At 32.8% G+C, this 22,850-nt stretch overlaps 1 long non-coding RNA gene across 1 annotated transcript in view; it reads right to left on the bottom strand.

The window, feature by feature from the left end:
* Positions 1-4,181: 4,181 nt before the first annotated feature.
* LOC141371499 (uncharacterized) overlaps positions 4,182-22,850 on the bottom strand; it is a 66,233-nt gene continuing 47,564 nt past the window's right edge. The window contains exon 3 of the long non-coding RNA XR_012376496.1: positions 4,182-4,356. This is a non-coding gene — a long non-coding RNA (uncharacterized lncRNA). The remainder of the gene's footprint in view (positions 4,357-22,850) is intronic.

Raw genomic sequence — 22,850 nt, 5'->3', positions numbered from 1 at the left:
AGCAGGAGTAATATCATAAGCACTTTGACCCCCAGTAACAAAAACATCAATGCAAGGATGAAAACTATTTTGACTTACCAGTCATATTTCATTTTTCTCCAGTGATGATTTTTTTCTTCTGCTGACAAGAAAAAAAAACGTGCTTGGTTCCAACATTAAAGAACATATTTTATTTATAGCCAGGCAGGCTTGAAATTCTTCATTTTAAATCCCTGCTGAACTTTAGAGAAACCTTTAAAAACTCAATTACATTTATACCAGGCTTTTACCCCAGTCTTCAGAGTCCGGAATTCAAATGCTCAGGGAAAAGCAACCAGTGCTAAAAATCCACAGAACCATATGAGTGTCTTAAATGAGAGCTATCCCTAAGCTTTGATTGCAAAAAAAAACATGGACAGTGTTCCTTTTCCTAGGAGAAAATGTTGGGTGGTATTCAAATGAAAATGGTTGCTGATTGCTGCACATGAAATAATTCTATATTGGGAGATCTTTTTAGGGGATTTTTTTTTAATTTCCATTATTGGAATGGCAGTTTATCTGATTAACTTTTTAAGGATCAGTCCTCAAAATTACTAATCAAAGTAACATTAAAGCAAACTAAATAACTTCTCAATAGTTACTTTTTTTAGAGAGCATTTTCTAAATGACAGCTTAGTAGCCATAAGTCTATATGGCTATTACACTTCTATTTACTTTTAAGTGAATTTAGAGGATGGAGAAAAAGTATATTCCTAATTAATGAAGACAATAATTGTTGTGAGATAATCATAGAGATTTTCCAGAGTGTAACTAATCACAGAAGTAGATATTCTTCCTCAAGAATTCATTTATTTCTTAGAAACTTTATTTTTTTTAAGATTTTATTTATTTATTTGACAGAGAGAGACACAACGAGAGAGGGAACACAAGCAGGGGGAGTGGGAGAGGGAGAAGCAGGCTTCCCACCGAGCATGGTACCCAATGCGGGGCTAGATCCCAGGACCCTGGGACCATGACCTGAGCCGAAGGTAGAGGCTTAACGACTGAGCCACCCAGGTGCCCCTCTTAGAAAGTTTAAATGAAGAATTAGTTATGTTTATTTTTGTCTCTAAAGAAAAGGACAAAGCCTGTAATTTTGATAGGAAAACAAAAAGGTATAAATAAATAAATTATAATCTTTTTAAAAAATATTTCTCAGTACTAAAGACTTAATGCTACATATATACAATGCTTATGCTGCTTATATACAATGTAACTCTAGCATTTAAATAACTCTAATTGTGAAATCAGGTTCTGAAAGTTTGTCCTAAAAATTTCCAAACCTTTGATTATATAAAAAAAAATTTTGGCATTGTCTGTCATAGCAGAAAAAAGCATATTATAAATTCAAGATATTAAAACATACTTAGTTAATTCAAGTAACTGTTTCATGCATAAGTACATATGAATCATTTAAATAAAGTTGAACTTATTGTTCATAACAACAACAGCAAGAAGTCTTGGTTCTTATTTTGATGAATACAAGTAAATTTTTACCTATGTCTAAAGCATTGATTTTAATTACCAAGTTTATTCCAGTTAATTTTCAATAACAAAAAGATCAAACAACACTCGAATAAAAGCTTTTCTTTAAAATATGTAATCAATATTATTACTAATGGTGGTCTTTATCATTTGATTTTGTTTTGTCTTATAAACATTGATTGATGACTTGCAAGGATCTGGCACTAAGACAAGTTTCCCAAATAGATGAGCAAATAAAATGTGGTAGGTGCAGTGATAGGTATATTGAAAAGGTATTAAGGAAATGTTCCTAAGGGGAAGAAGAGAAAGAAAGAAAAGTGACAGAATATCATGTTAGGGTAGTATCTAGTAGAATGTAATGGCACAGCTGGATCTTAAGCAGTGAATAGAATTTATTTGGGGGAAGATGTGAGACATGTAAATTACTACAAAAGGAAATTTATGGATTTAGGAAACAAAAAAGTTTGTGTAGACAACCGTGAGATGTTACACTTAGAATATAAAGTGTTCAATAGTGTCAGATGAAGCAAGAGATGCTGGTAGTAAAGAGTTTGGCAGAACCTCATTTGCTCCACTGGGAACTCATTGTAAATCTTATAATGATAAGGGAGCACTGGAGAATTTTAAATAAAATAGTAAAATTAATGTTCTAATGTTTACCTTTTTTTCCTCTCTAGTTACTCTAAAGAGGATGGATTTGAAGGAAATAAGAAAAGAGACAGGGAATTAATCAGAAGAATGCTCTGGTAGCTCTGGCATGGCTTTATAAAGGGAAAGAAACTACATTAGAAAGTTGTAGAAATAGATAAAGCAGATTGTTTTCTGCGTTATTCCTTATGTCACTGTGATTTCAAAGAGTTATAATGTGATTTGATCTTTTGCAAAATGTAATTAAATGGCAAGGAATAGAACTTATTGAAATGCAATTTTATTTTTACACAATTGTAGCAGATAGGGTCATACGTATCTCTCAATAGTTTTCCGGTGCTTCTTTTTGTACAATAGCGGCTTAAAAGTTAAAAATTACATTTCTGAACTTCTCTTCAAATAATCTTAATGATGTGATTTTGGTTCTATTTCATTTGGTTCCATATGAGATTTGAATTCAGGATCAGTTCAAGTGAGATGGTTGGAAAATGAGTGACAGCCATCCATAGTGCTGGAGCAGTGTGATTTTTGGATCCAACATTCACAGCAGTAGGTTCTCATTTCCAAGATGATAATTAGCAGGGTATGACTTGGGGATCAGCAGTCAGATTAGCAGTTTTCTGACTGAAGCAGAAGCAACACGTCCTTTGTGGGCTAGTTCTATTGATAAAAATATTGTTTAAAAGTCATTCCTAAGGAGAGCGCCTGAGTGGCTCAGTCGGTTAAGCATCTGCCTTCGGCTCAGGTCATGATCTGGGGGTCCTGGGAATCGAGTCCCACGTCATGCTCCCTGCTCCACGGGGAACCTGCTTCTCCCTCTCCCCGCTGCTTGTTCTCTCTCTCACTATCTCTCTTTCACTCTCTCACTCGCTCAAATAAATAAATAAAATCTTTAAGGGAAAAAAAAAGTCATTCCTAGGGGGCACCAGAGTGGCTCAGCCGGTTAAGCGTTTGACTCTTGATTTCAGCTCAGGTCATGGTCTCAGAGTCCTGGGATTTAGCCCTGCATCAGGCTCTGGGCTCAGTGAGGAGTCTGCTTGAGATTTTCTCTCCCTCTCCCTCTGCCCCTCCCCCTTCAAATAAATAAATAAATCTTTTTTTTTTTTAAGTCATTCCTAAAAAACAAAAATTTTAACGTTCCTCTAGCTTTCGGTGAGTATTACAAACATTATGTGCTCTGTATTGAATATGTATCTTTTGGCATAAAATAGTTGGAAGGCTTTATATATCTGCATTTGACACAGAATGATATAGTCAGGTTAAATTATTTTCTAAAAACCAATCCCAGTTAATTTGGGGCAGCAATGTACTCTGCTATAAAACTACAGTCATTGGTCTATTTTGCAATCATGGTGATTCTGTGACACAATGTGAGCCAATTAGGCACAAGTAAAGTCTACTAGGAAATTCTGCATGAGTTTCCTACCCTAATATGTCTGCCTCCTATTGCCCTTTGCACTATTATTTTCTAAACTTATTTTACTGCAGGAAATCTGTCTTAATGGCTGAATCTTTAACAATCACCATGTGGCCCCACAGGAGAAAAGCTAAGACAAATACAAAAATCTTGGCCTATCAACTTTGGGCCTTTGAATCACTGCAGTGATCTCCTTTTGGACATCTTAAGACATTGGGGACATTGGGGAGAACCATTTTCAAGTTAGTGTCAAATTTTCTGTCACTTATACCTTATAGCTAACACAACTCTTTAATGGATATGAGATTTTTCTGGTTCATGCAGAAGTTTCAGTTGCAAACAACAGAAGCTGATTGTCTATGAATAAGCAAAAAATGGATTCAGTAAAAGAATATAAGGTAGTTCCAATAATTGTTTTGAGGGATAGAAAACAAACACCAGGAACTGTGCCTAAAAACATATATATTAAAAAATGACCTGAAGACAACACAACTGCTGTTTCTTAACTGAAGCTATCTCTTCTTAAAATACACAGAATACCAGACTGTCATTACTGCTGCCATCAAGGCTGATGATTTGGCTATCACTTAAAAGGAGTGTTACGAACCTTTATCACCTTACTCATTTCCAAACTTAAGTTTGTAGTGTTTCTGATTTGAGAGTCTCTTTTTCCAAGTCTGTATACTAGCTGGAGATGATTCTAGGAATTTCTGTTTCTGGGATTTGCTCCGGTGTGCAAGGGCCATAGGCTGGGAATCTTCCAATTGTAACTAAGGATGTTCAACCTGCTGAGTAATCAGAAACATGACAGATAATTACTACACTGTATATGATTCCTTGATCTTTAGACCGACAATTTACATGATCAAATTTGTGTTTAGGTTAAGTATAAAATAAGTATTGTCATTCCATGATCTTGTAAATATACTAATGATATATTTCAAGTCTGTATATAATTTATGAATTTTTAAATAATTAAATACTGAGAAATACAGTATCTACATGCAACTATACACATATAATCATGCATGTAAACATCTAAATCCCTGAATTATTAACATGAAAAATAATTAAAAATGATAGCTTAACCCATATATGAGATAATTAAATAATCAATAGAACCTAAGGTAGAACATGGTGACTGTAGTTAATAATAATGTATTGTATACTTGAAATCTGCTAAGAATAGATCTCAATTGTTCTCACCACAAAAAAAGAAGGAGGGGATAAATATGTGAGTTGACAGATATGTTAATTGGCTTGATTGTGATAATTAGAAGCAAAGGAGGGAAAAGGAGCAATGAAGGGACTTTATTTTTGGATACAGTATCACTCATAATAAAAAAAGATGGATCATACTTTATAGCCTCTACATAAAATAAAATTATCTAGCTCAAGTGAAATGGTTTGCTTAATGCTGAAAGGACAATGAGTTAGTAAGTTTATATGTTTACTTTAAATATAATCGAAATACCTATCCAATATTTAAGGATAAAACCTATACTGTTTTAAATTTCTGTGAATAAATCTTGGCTTTAAAACAGAGATATTAGATTCTAATAGCAATAAAATTTCAGTAGACATTGTTTAGTGTTTCCTTCAGTCTTAGATTAAATCTTAAAGTTTTAGTATCTGAAAACAAATTCAGGAAATTCATAGAAAATAAGAAAAGAGAAATAACCCAAAATTGCATTAGTTAACAGAATTTGATAGGTTCCCATAATGCCATAAAACTTATGCCATAGAATTCTCTTTAAAGTATAAATTAGACTCAAATATCTGCAATGGAAATCTTCACATCTAATCTTAAAAACTTATAAACAAAAAACCAAGTAAACACTAATGTCCCACTTCAATAATTTGTTTGGCAAAGAATACCCTAAGAACATTTAAAAAATCAAATATAAATATGGAATGATTAAGTGCTAAAATAAAAATTCAGTTGTAAGAATAAAATTCACTGAAAAGTAAGCTAAAAAATGGACTTAAATTCCTGAAAGTGTGAAGATTTCATTTTCATATCTGGATCACATACTTGAAAGTTGTAATTATGTTGAAAGTCAGTTAATACTAATTAGATGTGGAATATACCTTTTTTTTATGGGTTAGTTTCTGTAGCTAAAACTGATTATTCATATCTGATATGATATGTATTTCTCTCTTTGTTTAATTCTATTTTTATGCCATACTGATTTTATTTACTTTCTTTTGTATTGCTAAGAAGTTTTTTATTATCTTTTTCTTTTTAATAATTTTCTGTTATTTTAATGTTGTTAATATTTTAAGATTTTAAAGAGTTCCACTCAGAATTGAGGATTAATATAAGCTAATTGACTTACCTGTACACAGGTGTGTCAGAGAGAATGGGCAACTGGAATGTATGCTTTAAACAGAGTCATAAAAAACGGTTTACCCTTACTTAGATGCAGATATTTGAAATTTATTTGTCCCTTATAAATTTGAAGGAGTGAACTTTTAACATATTCATCAGGAAAATTTCTATTTGATTGAAGATATTATTTAATTCTACTTTTATCACAGAAGTGAATCAGTTTTTATCCCAGCAGATATCAAGCTCCTTAATTTTTTAACAAGAAAGGGATATCAAGTTAACTATTTTTATACATGGATACACTTTCAACAAGTAATCAACAATATTGACTCCCTACTATCTCCAGAAAATCACCTCAAGACTATGTATTTCAGATTCTATCAAAGACATACAAGTAAAAAAAATATTTGAAAACACTGCATCACAAGAATGGTAAAGTACACTTTAAAATTTACCTTCTGATGTTATCACCTCCTAATCTCAATTATTCTGATTGGGGTACATACTTATTTTTAAATATTTTACAAATATGTATGTTTAGGAATTAAATATAGTAAATAAAGTAAAATAAACTTATGAACCATAGTAAATTGCCAAAATTTTATCATTATGACCTATAAACCCAAGAATTATGATTTTTAGTTGTACTTCCTTAATTTATATAATTAGTATCATTTCTTTCCTGCTTCTTACTGCTTTTATTTTTGTACTCAATACTGCATTGTGATTAATTACTACTATGCAGCTATTTATTATCAATACAAAAAATTTTCAAAAGATATACAGTATATTATTTACTCAGTTCATAATTTATATACATTCATGTTATTTTATAATTTATTTTTGGTTTGCAAACAATTGTACAGTTATTATCCTTACACACTCTAATCTGTGCACATATGTGGAAATCACTCTAGAATATATACAAAGAGATATAATTGTTATATATACTTATTACTGCCCTAAATTATGTCTCTGAATTTAGTTTCACCACCAGAAGAATACACATCTGGTCTATATAATTCTGGCACCTTGCAGAATTGCTGCACTGAGTTATGCTTAATGTTTTGTGCCCATCATTAACAGTAGTCTCACATAAAAAATAGCATTGTGGAATGTACTCAAGCATCCATTGAAGAAAATGCTGTCATTGCATAATCCTTCAGTGTTTTGCTATACTTCCCACAGAAATTATTCCATTTTCTGAATTATCTCTAATGATAATGTATTACAAGAGAATGATTATGAATTCAATAATTGAAAGGAATCTATTCCATCATTTTCTATTTTACTCTGTAAACCAAAATGACAACTGAAGTTCAGTTAAAACAATTGTGTTGGTTTTTTAGATGTGTATGTTTGCTTCACTTTACTAATTCTGAGTCCATACTATTCTTATCCAAAATTTATTATTCACATGATGTATTTATTATTTTATCAAGTATTTAGAAAGCCACAGTGATTTCCAATGATAGGCTTGAACAAAATCAGTCTTAATATCTAATATCTACCTTGTCTCTTGGTGTGTTAAATAGCATATTTTACACCTAGCAGAATATATATTAATAATTTGAAGGTAAAAGGAAATGTCATTTCTTCTTGATAACAACATGAACAGCAAACAATATAGCTAGACGAGACCAGCTTTCCACAGGTATAATTTCATTGCAAGTGTTGTGTAGTAAATTAGATACTCATGAGGATAGTTTGCCCCACCAGTGTAAGTTAATATAAAATGAGAAGGATCTTAGAAATCATTCCAGATTAATAACAAATGTGCTTGGACATGTTCATTCAGTCTACATAATGGAAAACTCAAGATAAAATCTGAGTAATGATTCTTCCAGCATTATTTAAGGGAAAGAGTGAGAAGCTCCGGAAGGCATGGGAATTCTGGAAATTATAAATGAGTTTTCCAAAGTATTTTATATATTCTTTAGGAAAATGTATAGTGATCAACCCTTCAAAATTCAATTGCATATTAGAGTACACAAAAAAGTACTTCCTAGGGAGTGATGTTAGTGAGATGGCAGAATAAGAGGTCCCCAACTTCTGTTCCCACAAATAAATGATAATCTGGTAGCCATCCATGGACAAAAGTGCACTGATGGGAGCTTTGGAATCCAGGTAGAAGGATGCAAAACTTCAGTGAAGCTGAAGAACAAGGAACGCAGCTTTGAAAAAGCAAGTCTGTGCTCTGGTGGCAAGCCTGCCAATGTGATCCCTTCTGCAAACCAAAAGCAGACCTCTTTCCTTTATAGACTTGGCTATAGACCTACTTGGCTTAGATCTGCAACGAATCCAATCCACTAAGGGACCCAGCAATAGTCATACCTCCCCATACCCTTGGTGATTGGCCCAGTGGCTACAGACCTGATTGCAGATCCTGAAGTGGCCCTGTGACCTGGCCCTTGTACCACTCTACCACAGTCCCAGAGCAGTTCTGCATGGCTAGGTGCCTGTCCAGGCACTGTGCAGGGACCCAGAAGGACCCACACCCATCTCGTTCCCTGGTAAAAGGCCCACTGTCTGTCTGGCAGCCCCATAAGTGGGCCCGTTAACTGGCCTGTGGACTCAGAGCCACTCTCATCCACCGGGGGATCTGACAGGAACCACGTCTGCCCGTGCCCTAGTAACAGGCCTGCTACCTGCAGACTCAACTGTAGACCTGGGAACAGCCATATGACCTGACAGCCCTGCTTGTCTAAGATCCCAGACGCAGTCCCATCAGTCTGGGGATCTGGCCAACAGGTATGTGAAAAGGTGCTCGACATTACTGATCATCAGGAAATGCAAATAAAATCCACAATGAGATACGACCTTATACCTGTTAGAATATTGGTATTAAAAAGATAAGAGCTGAGATGCCTGGGTGGCTCAGTTGGCTCAGGTCAGCGGGGAGGCTGCTTCTCCCTCTGCCTGCCGCTCCCCCTGCTTGTGTGCTCTCTCTCTCTGTCAAATGAATAAATAAAATCCTTTAAAAAATAAAAAAGGACAGATAACAAGGATTGGTGAGAATGTGGAGAAAAGGGAAACCCTGTGTACTGTTGATGGAAATGAGCATTGGTACAGCCTTGAGAGAAAACAGGGTGTATATAATTAAATAATTATAATTACATAATTGAAAATAAACTTTAAAGGAGTAATTTTAAAATACATTTTAATCCTTAACATACGTTTACAGCTCCCGTGAGTTCTAAATTCTTGACTTGAGGTGACTCATAAGAAAAAGATTATCTTATACCTGCATAAAGGTCTATTTCCTACTAATTATGTGTGTTTTTTCTTTTTTCTACCCCATCAACGGCAGCCTGAGTTTACCACATCTTTTCTAAAATTTATTCTTACAAAAATAATAAAATATAAATCACTCTGGAAGTAAAAGAAAAAAAAGGATTACCAGATTATATATTGAATGTAACATATATTAAAATTATCTGTTGTTTAATTTCAAATTCAACTGTGTCTTTTTTTCCTCTAAACCTAGAAACCCTGGAAAATATCAAATCAACCAACACAAAATTAACTGAAGCTTTGACATATGACCACTTTATAATCTGGCAACCAGTACAAAGTATGCAGCCATAAAGTCTAAGCTCCATTTTTTCTTTAAAATAACATCCTGAGTCCACAATAGCCAAACTGTGGAAAGAGCCAAGATGCCCATCGACAGATGAATGGATAAAGAAGATGTGGTATATATACACAATGGAATATTATGCAGCCATCAAAAGGAATGAGATCTTGCCATTTGCAACGACGTGGATGGAACTGGAGGGTGTTATGCTGAGTGAAATAAGTCAATCAGAGAAAGACATGTATCATATGACCTCACTGATATGAGGAATTCTTAATCTCAGGAACAAACTGAGGGTTGCTGGAGTGGTCGGGGGTGGGAGGGATGGGGTGGCTGGGTGACAGACATTGGGGAAGATATGTGCTACGGTGAGTGCTGTGAATTGTGTAAGACTGTTGAATCACGGATCTGTACCTCTGAAACAAATAACGCAACATATTTTAAGAAAAAAGAAAAAGAAGAAGATAGCAGGAGAGGAAGAATGAAGGGGAGTAAGTCAGAGGGGGAGACGAACCAGGAGAGATGATGGACTCTGAAAAACAAACTGAGGGTTCTAGAGGGGAGGAGAGTGGGGGGATGGGTTAGCCTGGTGATGGGTATTGAGGAGGGCACATTCTGCATGGAGCACTGGGTGTTATGAACAAACAATGAATCATGGAACACTACACCAAAACAAATTATGTAATATATGGTGATTAACATAACAATAAAAAATTAAAAAAAAAATAAAAATGTTAAAATAACATCCTGAATTAATAGTGCATCTGCATTTATTGTTCCACCTGTCTGGAAACCTGTCTCTCTCTCTTTTTTTTTTTTCCCCTCTTTTTTTCCTCCCTCTTCCTTCCTCTTCCTCACTAAGTTTAATCATTTCTAGCTTTTGATTTAAATAAAGTGATAGAGGTGTTACTCTTCATTTCACTTGAACACTTAGAGGCCATTGTAGGGTTATTAACTGGACTAATATCACATGCCAAGATAGGAAAAGAGCTAGGCCTCTTGCACCAGTTAGCCAAGTTGTGAATGCAAAGAAAAAATTATTAAAGGTTGAACACACAAATGAAGGGAAAGTGAAATAGACTTATTGCTGATATGGGGGAAGTTTTAGTGATCTGGATAGAGGGTCAAACCAGCCACAACATTCCCTTTAGCCAAAACCTAATCCAGGCCCTAACCCTCTTCAATTATATGGAGGCTGAGAGAGGAGATGAGCCTGCAGAAGGAAAGTTTGAAAGTAGCAGATGTTGGTTCATGAGGTTTAAGGAAAGAAGCCATCTCTATAACATAAAGTGCAAGATGAAGTAGCAAATGCTGATGTAGATGCTGTTTCAAGTTATCCAGAAGATCTAGCTCAGATAATTAATAAAAGTAGATCCACTACACAACAGATTTACATTGTCCTGAACAAACGTTTTTGGAAGAAGATGCCATTGAGGACTTTTATAGCTAGAAAGAAGTCAATGCTTGATTTCAGAGCTTCAAAGGAGAGACTGACTCTCTTGTTAAGGGTGACTTAATTTGGTGACTTTAAGTTGAAACCAGTGCTTCTTTACCATTCTGAAACTTCTAGAACTCTTAAGAACTATGGTAAATCTCTTCTGTGTATGTTCTATAAACGGAATAGCAAAGCTTGGAGGACAGCCCATCTGTTTACAACATGATTTACTGAATATATTAAGCCCACTATTGAAACCTATTCCTCAGAAAAAAATTCTTTCAAAATATTAGTACTCATTGACAATGCACTTGGTCATCCAAGAACTCTGACAGAGATGTACAATGAGATTAATGTTGCTTTCATGCCTGCTAACACAATATCCATTCTGCAGCTCAATGATTAAGGAGTATTTGTGACTTTCAAGTCTTATTAATTAAGAAGTACATTTTGTAAGGTTATAGCTGGCATAAATAGGGATTCCTTGGATGTATCTGTGCAAAGTAAATTGAAAACCTCCCGGAAATGATTCACCATTCATTAAGAAAATATATGATTTATAGAAAGAGGTCAAAATAGCAACATTAATGGGAATTTGGAAGAAGTTGAATTCACCCCTCATGCATGACTTTGAGGGATTCAAGCCTTCAGTAGAGGAAGAAACAGCAGATGTGGAGGAAATAGCAAAAGAACTAGAATTAGAAGTGGAGCCTAAAGATGTTAACTGAATTGCTGTAATCTCATGACAAAACTTGAATGGGTAAAGAGTTGTTTGAGGGGATTGACTCCAATTTTAATAGAGGTTCTACTGTGGGTAAAATGCTATCAAACAACATTGCATGCTATGAAAAAATTGTTTATGAAAGGAAGAGTCAATCAATTGTTGTCCTATTTTAAGAAATTATCACAGCCACCCAACCTTCAACAACTACCACCCTGATCAGCCAGCAGCCATCAACATCAAGACAAGACTCTCCATCAGCAAAAAGATTACAACTTGCTAAAAGCTCAGATAATGGTTAGTAATTTTTAGCAATAAAGCATTTTTTAATTAAGGTATGTGCTTTTTTTAGACATAATGCTAAATAAATGCTTAATAAATTATAGTCAAGTGTAAACATGAGTTTTGAATGCACTAAGAAACCAAAAAAAAAAAAATCCATTTGACTCTCTTTATTGCCATATTTGCTTTATTGCAATATTCACTTTGTTGTGGTGCTCCGGAATCAAAGTCATAATGTCTCTAGATAGGGGTCTGCGTTGGATGAAATACCTTGATTTTTCTTTCCTCCTGCCTCATTTTCCCCTATGTGTATTATGCCAAGCATAAGTCATACCTTCTGACTATAGAAATTTCTTAAAGAGAATTCTTTCTAATTTCCTTCTAAATAAAAGGAAGTAAGAAATAAATTCTTCTATTGATCTTCCACTAAAAGAATGAAGCAATATTTATATTTGATAGAATTTGTGTGTTTTTGTCAGAATTAATTTTTTATTTATATCAAATAGTTAAGATAATTTTAAATTAGAATTGCTTTGAGGATTTAAATGTTTTGTTGAAAAACTACAACCCAGTATGTCTTCTAAAAAGTTTAGTGAAAGGTGTCTGGCAATAAATAATAAGTCTTTTAAAAAACATATTTAAAAAAATCCTTGACAATAAATTAGAGTATATAAAAGTTAGCTTAAAACAGATTTTTTAGCAGGCATAAATTTAACCAAAGAATCAGTGATTTTGTTGTTTTAAGAATCAGTGATTTTGAATTTAACAAGGATCTCTAACAAAACCATTTTTCTAGTCCTGATGCTTAGACAAAAATGAGATTTTATCAGTATATTGTAAATGAGGCAACAGGTACCAGATAGATTATGTAACATTGGAAAAGTGACTCCTAGTTTCTGGAGGGCAGTGGTTTGGGAGGATATAAGGGAAAGTTCTATGGCCCTTATTTCTGAACTTTATCTCTTATATAAAATATTTCACTCTATTTTTGATTGAATTCATGTTATTTCAAGTTTAATTATGCTCAAAACACTGTATACAAACTACTAGTGCCTTCTTTGCATAGAATTTGAGTATCTTTCTGTTAAAAATGAATTTATATCTCCAATAATAAATTGAAAATCTTGCTGTGTTCAATTCATGTATCTAACTGTTATAGTATGGATTATACTTCAGAACTAATTGTGGGGACAATTTCAACTTTGTGTTTTCTCAGAATAATTTAGAACTGATCATAAAACACTGTTTTTACATTCTAGATACAGAAAAACATTTTCATGACATGTGTACTTTGGAGAACAGTAATACTTGACATTTTTCTCTTCTTAAGCCAACATAAATAAACATTAAAATTGATTTTTTAGTTTTTTCCTCACAGAAATTTAATTCTTGCCCCCGAAAGAAGGTCACATGTACAGGTTAAGTGAAACTCTTCTAACATGAGGAAATTTGCTTGACAAAAAAGGTATTTTGGTTCACCACACTCTTTCCTTGTCCTTTCAGTTGCCCCATTAGGTGAGCTTCATTTTCATTGTGAAACCTATTTTATATTTAACCCCTGTATTCAAATTTGACTGGATAAGAAATTTAATTTAGTAATTCCAAGGGAGAAAAAAGGTTTACACATGCATGAAAAATATTACACAGATATTACACTTTCTGCCAACACTAGAATACTAAAATTAAGTCAAAACGTAAGATTACTGAATGCCCATGCTGGTGGGTCTGCTGGAGTTACAGTTTTTTTTAAAGGAATATTAAAAGTATTTACTTATATATCCACACAATCTTTATATAGTTACTGGGGACATGGAATTTTTTTAGGCACTGAAGCTGGTATTCCATGGGAGTACAAGGAAGAAACCCATCCCATAGATAACCAAAGCATGAAAGGATAAAATGCAGAATATAATATGATTAGAAAAGAAATTTCTTATTACAGTAAAATTAACTAGTTTACATAGAGAAAAAAAGGTATCAGATAGAGTTGAAGACTAAACAAATGCCATTTATACAGTAGTTTAAAGCAGAATAAAAGCTGAAACTAATAATGCTTTAATAATCACATAAATCAAGGTCTGAGTCTATTATGTTTCAGCTGTGTAACTTCAGACAAATCTTTTCATATTTTGTTACTTCTAAACCTTGATCTGTTCGGGTTAAGCTCTATGCTAATTTCTAACTGATGTTCCATAATCTACAAACCCAGAAAAGAGGAAGTCACTGTCAGTGCTTACACTGAGGAATTAATACAATTAAATTGCTAAAGTAGATAATATAACTTGGAAGTCATTCATAAAATGTCTTAGAATGAAGTGATAATATCGTTAGAAGGAGTCTGCAATGGTCTAGGTAAAAAACAAAAATTTTCTGCTCTGTTTTTGATACTTAGAATAGCCATACAAAGGTATAGTAAAGTCAAAAACCCACCCTGATGCTAAACTTGCTACTTCTATAGTACTGTTCTAAAGTAAATATAGGTCATGTTTTTGAATATTCAGCAATTCTATATGGCATGAGGGCAATATAGTTAAAAACAATCTACAGTCATAGCTTATACAAAGAGAGAGAAGATAACTATTGGAAAAAACTATGAGTAGGAAATTTGACACAATGGAAGGCTGCCACTTCCCATATTAGGACTGAATACTACTTCCTGCTCTCAGGATCAGCTTACTACAGGTTTAGCTTCAGAACTGGAAGAAAATATTTGAGTGGTGTCCACACCATAGTGAAAAGAAACTCAACTGTGGTATGAATTGCCTTCATTTGCATAGAAAATTCATATTAATTCCTGTTTCAAATCAATGCTATGATTGAAAGACAAATGACTTTGTATTATTCATGACAAATATTTTATAGCACAATATTTGTATGATGTTACACCTTGCTGCAGAAGAAATCATTAAAACAAATACATATTAAAATACTCTTTATATATTTTGGCATTGACAACTTGATTAACGTACATCCATCACAGTGAATGGCAACATAAATGCCATGCCAGGAGTTCTGTAATTACCATGATCTTTCATAGAATAATTAGAATTAAAAGGAAGGTTGACAGCTTTCCTCTAGAGAATCTCTAAAGTATATGATACATCTTACCAGAGTTTAATTTTGATGGCATACTTGCTTCTACTTTATTAATGATGGATTTATACAATGTGAGTCACAAAACAATGATTGAAAAAAAAAACAAAAACACAAAAATTAATATGGAGCAGAAATATGTTGTCACTTGTATCACCTAAGAATGTCTTAAAATTCTCACAGGAAACAAAAATTCCAAAAATAAATTTTATGTGATTAATATCATATAAAATCAATTTCATTTTTATTCCAAACTCAATTCAAAGGAGGAGACAGTCGGTTTATACATGTTGATAGTATAGGCATGAGTAGGAAGTAAATATTAGTAAAATGAACATGGTTATACCAGAAATAAAATTATTAGTAGTATTAGCAACAATAACTACTCCATATTGCTCTTCTATTAGGTTTGAAGGCAATTAATACATAGTAAGTTTAATTTTCAGTATAGATACCTTTTATATTATTTCCTGTGGAACCGCATTCCTACAAAATTTAGTTCCAGAGTAACCAACAGCTATATAATGGCAGTTAACATTTAGTTCATATCTTTCTAGCTTAAATATCCACATTCTTTCCAAATAAACAAAATAGATTCAATAAAGTGTGAAACTCAAAATTAAGTATGGGGTCTGAATATTTATAATCTAAAGTCCTTCAGTTCTAATTTCCGTAGTACAAACAGTCTAAGGAACATAAGACCAGACTAACCTAGTAACAACCCAATATTTTTTCATTTTCTATTTTCCATATGAAATTAAGAATGATATTGTTTGCACTCCCTTCTAAATAATTATAAAATTTTAGATTGATATATGTCCACTATCCAAATCATTCAGTGATGTTTATCAAGTAATCTGTGAGAAATAGTTAAAATAATCCAAAAAATTATGTTAGTAAGTCTATATTAAATACCAAAGTAGAAATAAAACCCCTAAATAACAAAACATATTAAAAGGAGATAATAAAGCTGAGCCTCCATCTCTAAATTATATACATGGATGAGATGGATTGGGATTATGAATGTGACAAAATTGTTGAGGTCAGAGAAAAACTGACAACCCATTTCCATGGAACAAAATTAGCCACACCATAATTCAAGCAGATTTGTGGCGAGGGTATCATGAAATAGTTCACATGTTTAATTTTAGGTTTTTTTTAAACATTTAAGTAAAAATGAAAGTAGAATTTTAATATAAGGGGACACAAAAAGGAAATTTGGGCTGGAGCTACAAACTTGTGAGTCTTCTGTCAATGGGAAGGAATTGAAGCTGTCTATCTGGGTGGGAGTGCTGTAGAATGAAAGGAAATCAGATCCAGGAGTAAGTCTTGATAATGGTCAACATTAAATAGCTGGCAGAGAAGACTTTTTTTCTGTAAAAGACACTGATATGGAGGAATATTAATGGAAATAATTTGTTTAGTGAATGCAAGGAAAGAAAATGTTTCAATAGTAGGCTATGATAAATAATATCAAATGCTAATAAGAACTACATAAATTGAGGAATGAATAATAAATGCTTGAAACCATGGGTTACATCAATGCCATTACTAAGAGAAGTTTAAGTGGAGAAATTGGCATAAGATCAAGAATAAGTGGGTGAATTTATTGCAGGTAATCGGTTACTTAAATGGAAAGTCAGAGGTCAAAAAGGATGATGCCCAAATCAAGTTATTATCAGCAACAGAAGCCACTACCACCTTTAAACTAGAGGAAAAAGGGCAGAAGGGAGTTATCCAAGACCAGGAGGGCAGGTTAATATATAGCAATCTGGAACCATGTGGGCTTTTCTGGTGAGAGTGACAGAGGAGGCCAATCATGGCTAAGGGCTAGTCTGAGGTTGGGGATGGGGACAGTCACTCTTCTCTGTCTAGAAATTGCTAAGGGTTGCATGGAAGAAGGTACATGCATGCATGCAGGTAGGTAACACTGGTGAATAAGCATCAATGGTTAAGTGCCCAACCATCAAACTTTAACAGTAACAATTTGAGAGACACATCAAAATTTTTAGAGGTACCTGAAAAATAAAATATTGACTAAAGCAGTTATCTTAATAAAGAAAATTGGCTTTTTTCCCTTCTTTGTCTTATTCTGCTTTGTCCTCACTCCTTCCTTCTGTGATAAACTCCCAGATATTTATTTGCTCCCAAATATACTATTTGGCTTGGGTACCTGACTCAGCTTTTGGGGGAAATCCCAATTAAAAGTTTGTGTTAAAATTGGCCCCAAAGAGCAGACTTTGGGCGTAGAATTCTTTATCTGGGTTGATGACTGGTCAGATGGCAAGAAAAATCTGATTGTTGAAGTGGGTATTAATAATCCCTGAGCTGCTGTGGCATCACAATGATTAAGAACTCACTTGTGGAGGTCTGGAATGGACCTGAATGGGAAACACCGGGTTATGTAGGGTTGTCCCCTTGCATTTCAAGGGTATGACAGCAAAAGTGATTATAATAATTGTGTTTTTTGCTAACTGCCTGTAGCCTTGAGAAATAGAATGGAAAGTTCAGGGTAGCCAATTACCAACTCAGTGGAAATGTTGAAATCCAGAACTTCAAAATTATTTAGACGCTCATCTCCTGCATCTGATTCAGACTGTGGGGGAGAAAATCACATCCAGATGGCAGAGCTGGAAAGAAAACAAAATGTACAAACTTGATAGTTTGTACATTCCAATGCTAAGGTTAAAGACCTGAAATGGAGTTTTAGAAACATTACTTTGGCCTTGGAGATTTTTGAATGGATACATCTTAAAACCTGGAAATTCCCTGGATTACCATGAACTCTCTAGGAGAGCAGAAGGAGCTCTAACGCACTTGCTGGCGATTAGCTTCATCTTGCCTGAAGACTCAAAAAATCCAACCTTAAAAGAAATGCATTTCTTGATAATCTTCATCCATTTACTCTCATTGCTCTCAGGAGAAAATACTTTAACATCACAGCAAATGCAGGACTTGGCTAATACTACCGATGGAAGAAATAATCCATATGGGAGTGGACCTTCAGATGTTAGACTGAAGAAAGAGTTGACTGAAATTGATAAACAGGAAGGAGTAAATAGATTTGGACCATAAATTAATGGTCCAAACATAGAAAGTGAGGAAAAAAGCAATAAAAAATTAAAATTACACAATATTCAAAATACTAAATTAACTAATAAATTGGTTCTATTATCTCATGGAATGCATAAAATAATTACATTCAACAACTATTATAAAATAGCAGTTGTTTATTTTTTATAGTTTTATATTTTATATTTTCTAAATTGAATAAAATGCAACCATGCAAATATGAACATTTAAGTAAGGCAAAAAATAAACTTTCTATGTTGTTAAATAACAAATATGATTTACCAATAAAATATAAATATTATAAATAAAATATGAAACATTTAAAAATAAGTAAGGAGGACATTTATTCTTGATATACATTCATGTACTATACCTATACTATACTTTCACTGGTAACTTCTGGGGAAAAAAGCTTTCCTCAGTCTGGCCTTATATGTTTAAATTAAAATAATAATCTTCTTGGTTTTGCAACTCTTAATATTTGACACCTTCAAATGACTCTTCTCTATAAGCACAATATTTTTTTTACCACATAAACTGAGGATAAATTTTGCTATGTAGAGCATTCCCTATGCTAATAGTTTTCATATTAAAATGTGTAAATATTCCAGATCAGATATTTTCATAGTATCTCCATTTGTATACTCAAAAACGTTTTAGAATTTTTTTTTCTTTTCCTTCTTTCTCTTTTTTTTATGGGTTCCTTATGGCACTGGACAGTTTGTAAGATAATTTTACACTATTTCATTTAATAAGTCTGTGTATGTTATCAAAATAGCCATTTTACAGATTTAAAAAATGTAGATTTGAGGACAGTTCCAGTGCTAGTGAGGAAGGATTGAAACCTAGTCTTAGCAACTAGAAAAATATTTCTATGGGGAAAACTAAAGTAAGTTGACTATTATGTTATTTGATTTTAGATTCTGCAAAATTATAGGCCTGATGTGTTTCATTCAATTGGTATTAGAATATATTTATCCAATTAAAAAGAGCTCCTTCAAAAGATTACTCTCACAAGTTGAAATATTTCAAAGCACACTTAAAAATTTTATAATAAAATACTATACGGTGTTTAATTTTTTTTCTTTTCTTGCTTGATTTAAACCTAAATATCAGTTTTTTTTCCCATTTACAAGCTTTATTTTCGGTATTATCTAAACATGTCAAACCTAAAGTTTAATGCACCATTTTTAATATTTTGATTTAAAATGTCTAATGTCTTTCTGTAAATAGAACTTTTTTTACAAAAGATTCAGTTCAATAGTAATAACCCAATGCCATTGTAGGATCTTAGACTGATTTGATAGTTTGGGGTTTTTTTGTGTTTTTTTTAATTATTATTATTATATTGCATATGGGCAGCAAAGAGAAAACTTGTTACCATGCTGTTTTTTATCCCACATTGCATTATCGCAAAAGTTTCATGTTCCTTTTCTGTAACTAGCTTATATAAGAATATGCCTCTGCTCTAACAACTAAATTTTATCACAATACGTAGAAAGCACAGGGTTTTGCTTTTTGCTTTTTGTTTTGAGGCAATTATGAATTGCATATTTATATCACTATCAATTCAAAGTATTTTTGCTTCATAAGTTATTTAATAAAAATAATTTTTTAAAAGGATTTATTTATTTATTTATTTGACAGAGACACAGTGAGAGAGGGAACACAGGCAGGGGGACTGAGAGAGGGAAAAGCAGGCTTCCCACGGAGCAGGGAGCCAGATGCGGGGCTCAATCCCAGGACCCTGGAATCACGACCTGAGCCAAAGGCAGATGCTTAACAACTTAGCCACCCAGGAGCCCCTAATAAAAATAATTTTTAATAAGATTCTGTGTCCCATCAAAATGCAAATTTTCATATTAGCACAAAGTATGCATTCATATTAGCTCAAAATAAACTTTTCTTAATATTAGCTTTTTAGACTGGATTTATAATAACATTTACACAAATGTCAGATTTTTTTTATTGGCATAATAGATTCCCAGAAATTGTAATTTCTTTATTTTAATTGGATGGAAAAAATTAAACCATTATTGAATTAATTGGCTTTTCTCATAGAAGTATCTGATGACACTGATAATAAAATTAGTATGTTCTTGGGGCGCCTGGGTGGCTCAGTTGGTTAAGCGACCAACTCTTGATTTTGGCTCAGGTCATGATCTCAATGTCATGAGATTGAGCCCTTTGTGGGACTCCCCACTTAGTGGGGAGTCTACTTAAGATTCTCTCCTTCCCTCTCCTTCTGCCCCTCCCCCACTCTCTCTCTCTTGCTCGCTCTCTCTCTCAAATAAATAAAATCTTTAAAAAATAAAAAAATAATAAAATAAAATTAGTATATTCTTAACTGTTTGTGAAGTATTTCTTATGCTAAGGGAGCCAGTGCACAAGAGCTATTGCATATACCTAGATGTTCTATTGATAAGGTGGCATTTGGATAAATACAAAATAAAAATTGACTTAAATTATGTTAGTATATATTACATTGCCTTAGTTTTCACAAAATCTACTCATTATATTGTGATAAGGTTTTCACATGATCGGGTTAAAGTGATGTATCACCAAACTAGATATGCCTTGAATCACAGTAGTTCTAAAAATTGTCTTATAATTTCAATTTGGAGAAATTTTGTATGCTGAGGATTACAATTAGCTTTGCTAATAGAATTAGTAAGCAACATTTAGATTTAAAATTGAATACTGAATCTTCATAAAAATATTTCATATCATTAACATTATTGTTTTAATTTTAGCATATAGATAAAATTCACTTTTATCAAGATTCATTATTGATTCTTAAAGTAACAGCTAGATCCATGCAACATTAATTTTCCTTCAGGTTTTCAGTACTGGGATGTTATAAATAAAACTTCTAAAAAAAGCAATATGTTGCTCTGTATTCACATTTCCACTCAGTTGAGACTATACCTTCATCATGGTTTCTTTTATTTTTTATCATAGTTTCATTAAACATTTCTTTTTAGGATTAGTTTATGTGAATTTTCCTTTTCATACCCATGCAAAGGGTTTCATTTATTTTTTCTAATCTCCTTACAATTTACTGGAATGCAACTCTGTTGGATATTTCATAAGCATTTTCTTTCTGTTCTAAATAATTTTTCCTATCTTTAAAAATACTTTACACCTATTAAGAGTCAAACAATAAAACATGCATTTGCTTGTTTTTTGCAAGTATATGTTGTCATAATATCAAACAATAGCTCACATTAAATGAGAACCCATTGTGGATATTCAAAGTTTTTCCCAACAATGGCCATGATTTGGTTAAATCTAGTTGCTTTGTATTTAGTGATTCTTTCAATTGGGTCTCTGAGAGTAGTTATAAGCTGGTCTTTGAAATATGCTTCACTAAATTATTCCAACTTTTAGAGATTCCAAAAAATATCACAAATGATGTTTGAATATTCTGAAGACTGTGATTGTAAGTAGCACATTTCTGATCATTTTTCCAAGCAAGTCATTCAATTGCACATGTCACAAAAAATCTCAAACTTTAGCCAAATTCTGGCTTGTAAATTTTTTCTTTTTTCTTCTTATCAACATATCATTAACATTTTCATAGAAGATTATGATAACTGGTTGCTTTTAAATCTTCATTTAAGTCAAAGGTCTATGTTTTCACAAGTTAAAAAAAATCAATGAAACAGTCATGAGTTTATAGTTAGTTGTGTTCTTACTCTCATAGTTCAAAAATATGTAATATAAATCACAGCTGTTTAACATGATATTGACCATGCTGCAATCTACTTGACCTGAGCAACATTTATTTTTAAAACTTTATGTATATTATATTATACAATTTTACTAACCATTAAACTATAATCTTGTTTGAGTTCTCCATCCTAAAGAGTAGTCATTTGTTTCATCACATTTTTATCTAATATGTTTTGGTATTCAAGCACCTAATTTTGAAATTACTTCTACAAAAGCCAGAAAATTTATATTGTTTCCTGGACATAGTGAATGATTAGTACTATAAGAATTATCATTATGATTGACTAAAGGTTAGGCATTCATTATGATATTTTAAGTGTAGCATTTCAGTGATCTATACCAATATAACTTTGTTGAATAACTATGGTGTAGTTTACTCTACCCTTTTCTTTTTTCTTGTAGTAAATGCTATTTTGTGTTTGAGTAGAAATTGTTCACTTCCATTGTTTCTAGTTCTTAAAAATTAATCCAAACCACCTTTTAAAATACTTTTTCTTTTCTTTTCTGCCTTTTGCCCCGAACTTCAACTTCATAATTTCTAAATCTCTCAAAATTTCACATTTCATTTCTTTCCAGTTAAATGTTTTAAAAATGTAATCAGATTGTATCGATGTATAAGAAAAATGTAATGCACTGTCTTAAAAGTAAAAGGCTGATTTAACTCTGCATGGTTTCAGAGATCCAGAGTCCTTCTATCCTGCTAAAACAAATACATGTTGTGATCCAAACAGAAGTATCCACACTAAAAATGACAGGATGTAGGAGGAAATTTTAAAAACGTGGGTAAAATATAAAACCCAGCAGGAAGTTCACACACTGCACTTTCATTTTCATCCAGAATTTAATTTCATGTCCACTTGTATCTAAAAGTGAGGCTAAGAAAACATCTTTTCTTTTAGTACACATGTGTCTGGGGGGGGAAATTTTTAATAAGGAAGAGAAGGAAAGGAAGAAAGAAAGAAGAAAGAAGAAAGGAAAGAAAGAAAGAAAGGAAAGAAAGAAAGAAAGAAAGAAAGAAAGAAAGAAAGAAAGAAA

Source organism: Callorhinus ursinus, unplaced genomic scaffold (assembly GCF_003265705.2).
Source record: "Callorhinus ursinus isolate GAN/ISIS: 27379988/994484 unplaced genomic scaffold, GSC_fseal_2.0 scaffold3, whole genome shotgun sequence".
Classification (NCBI taxonomy): Eukaryota; Metazoa; Chordata; class Mammalia; order Carnivora; family Otariidae; genus Callorhinus; species Callorhinus ursinus.
The sequence above is the reverse complement of the archived record's forward strand: the minus strand, read 5'-3'. Positions and strand labels throughout refer to the sequence as shown.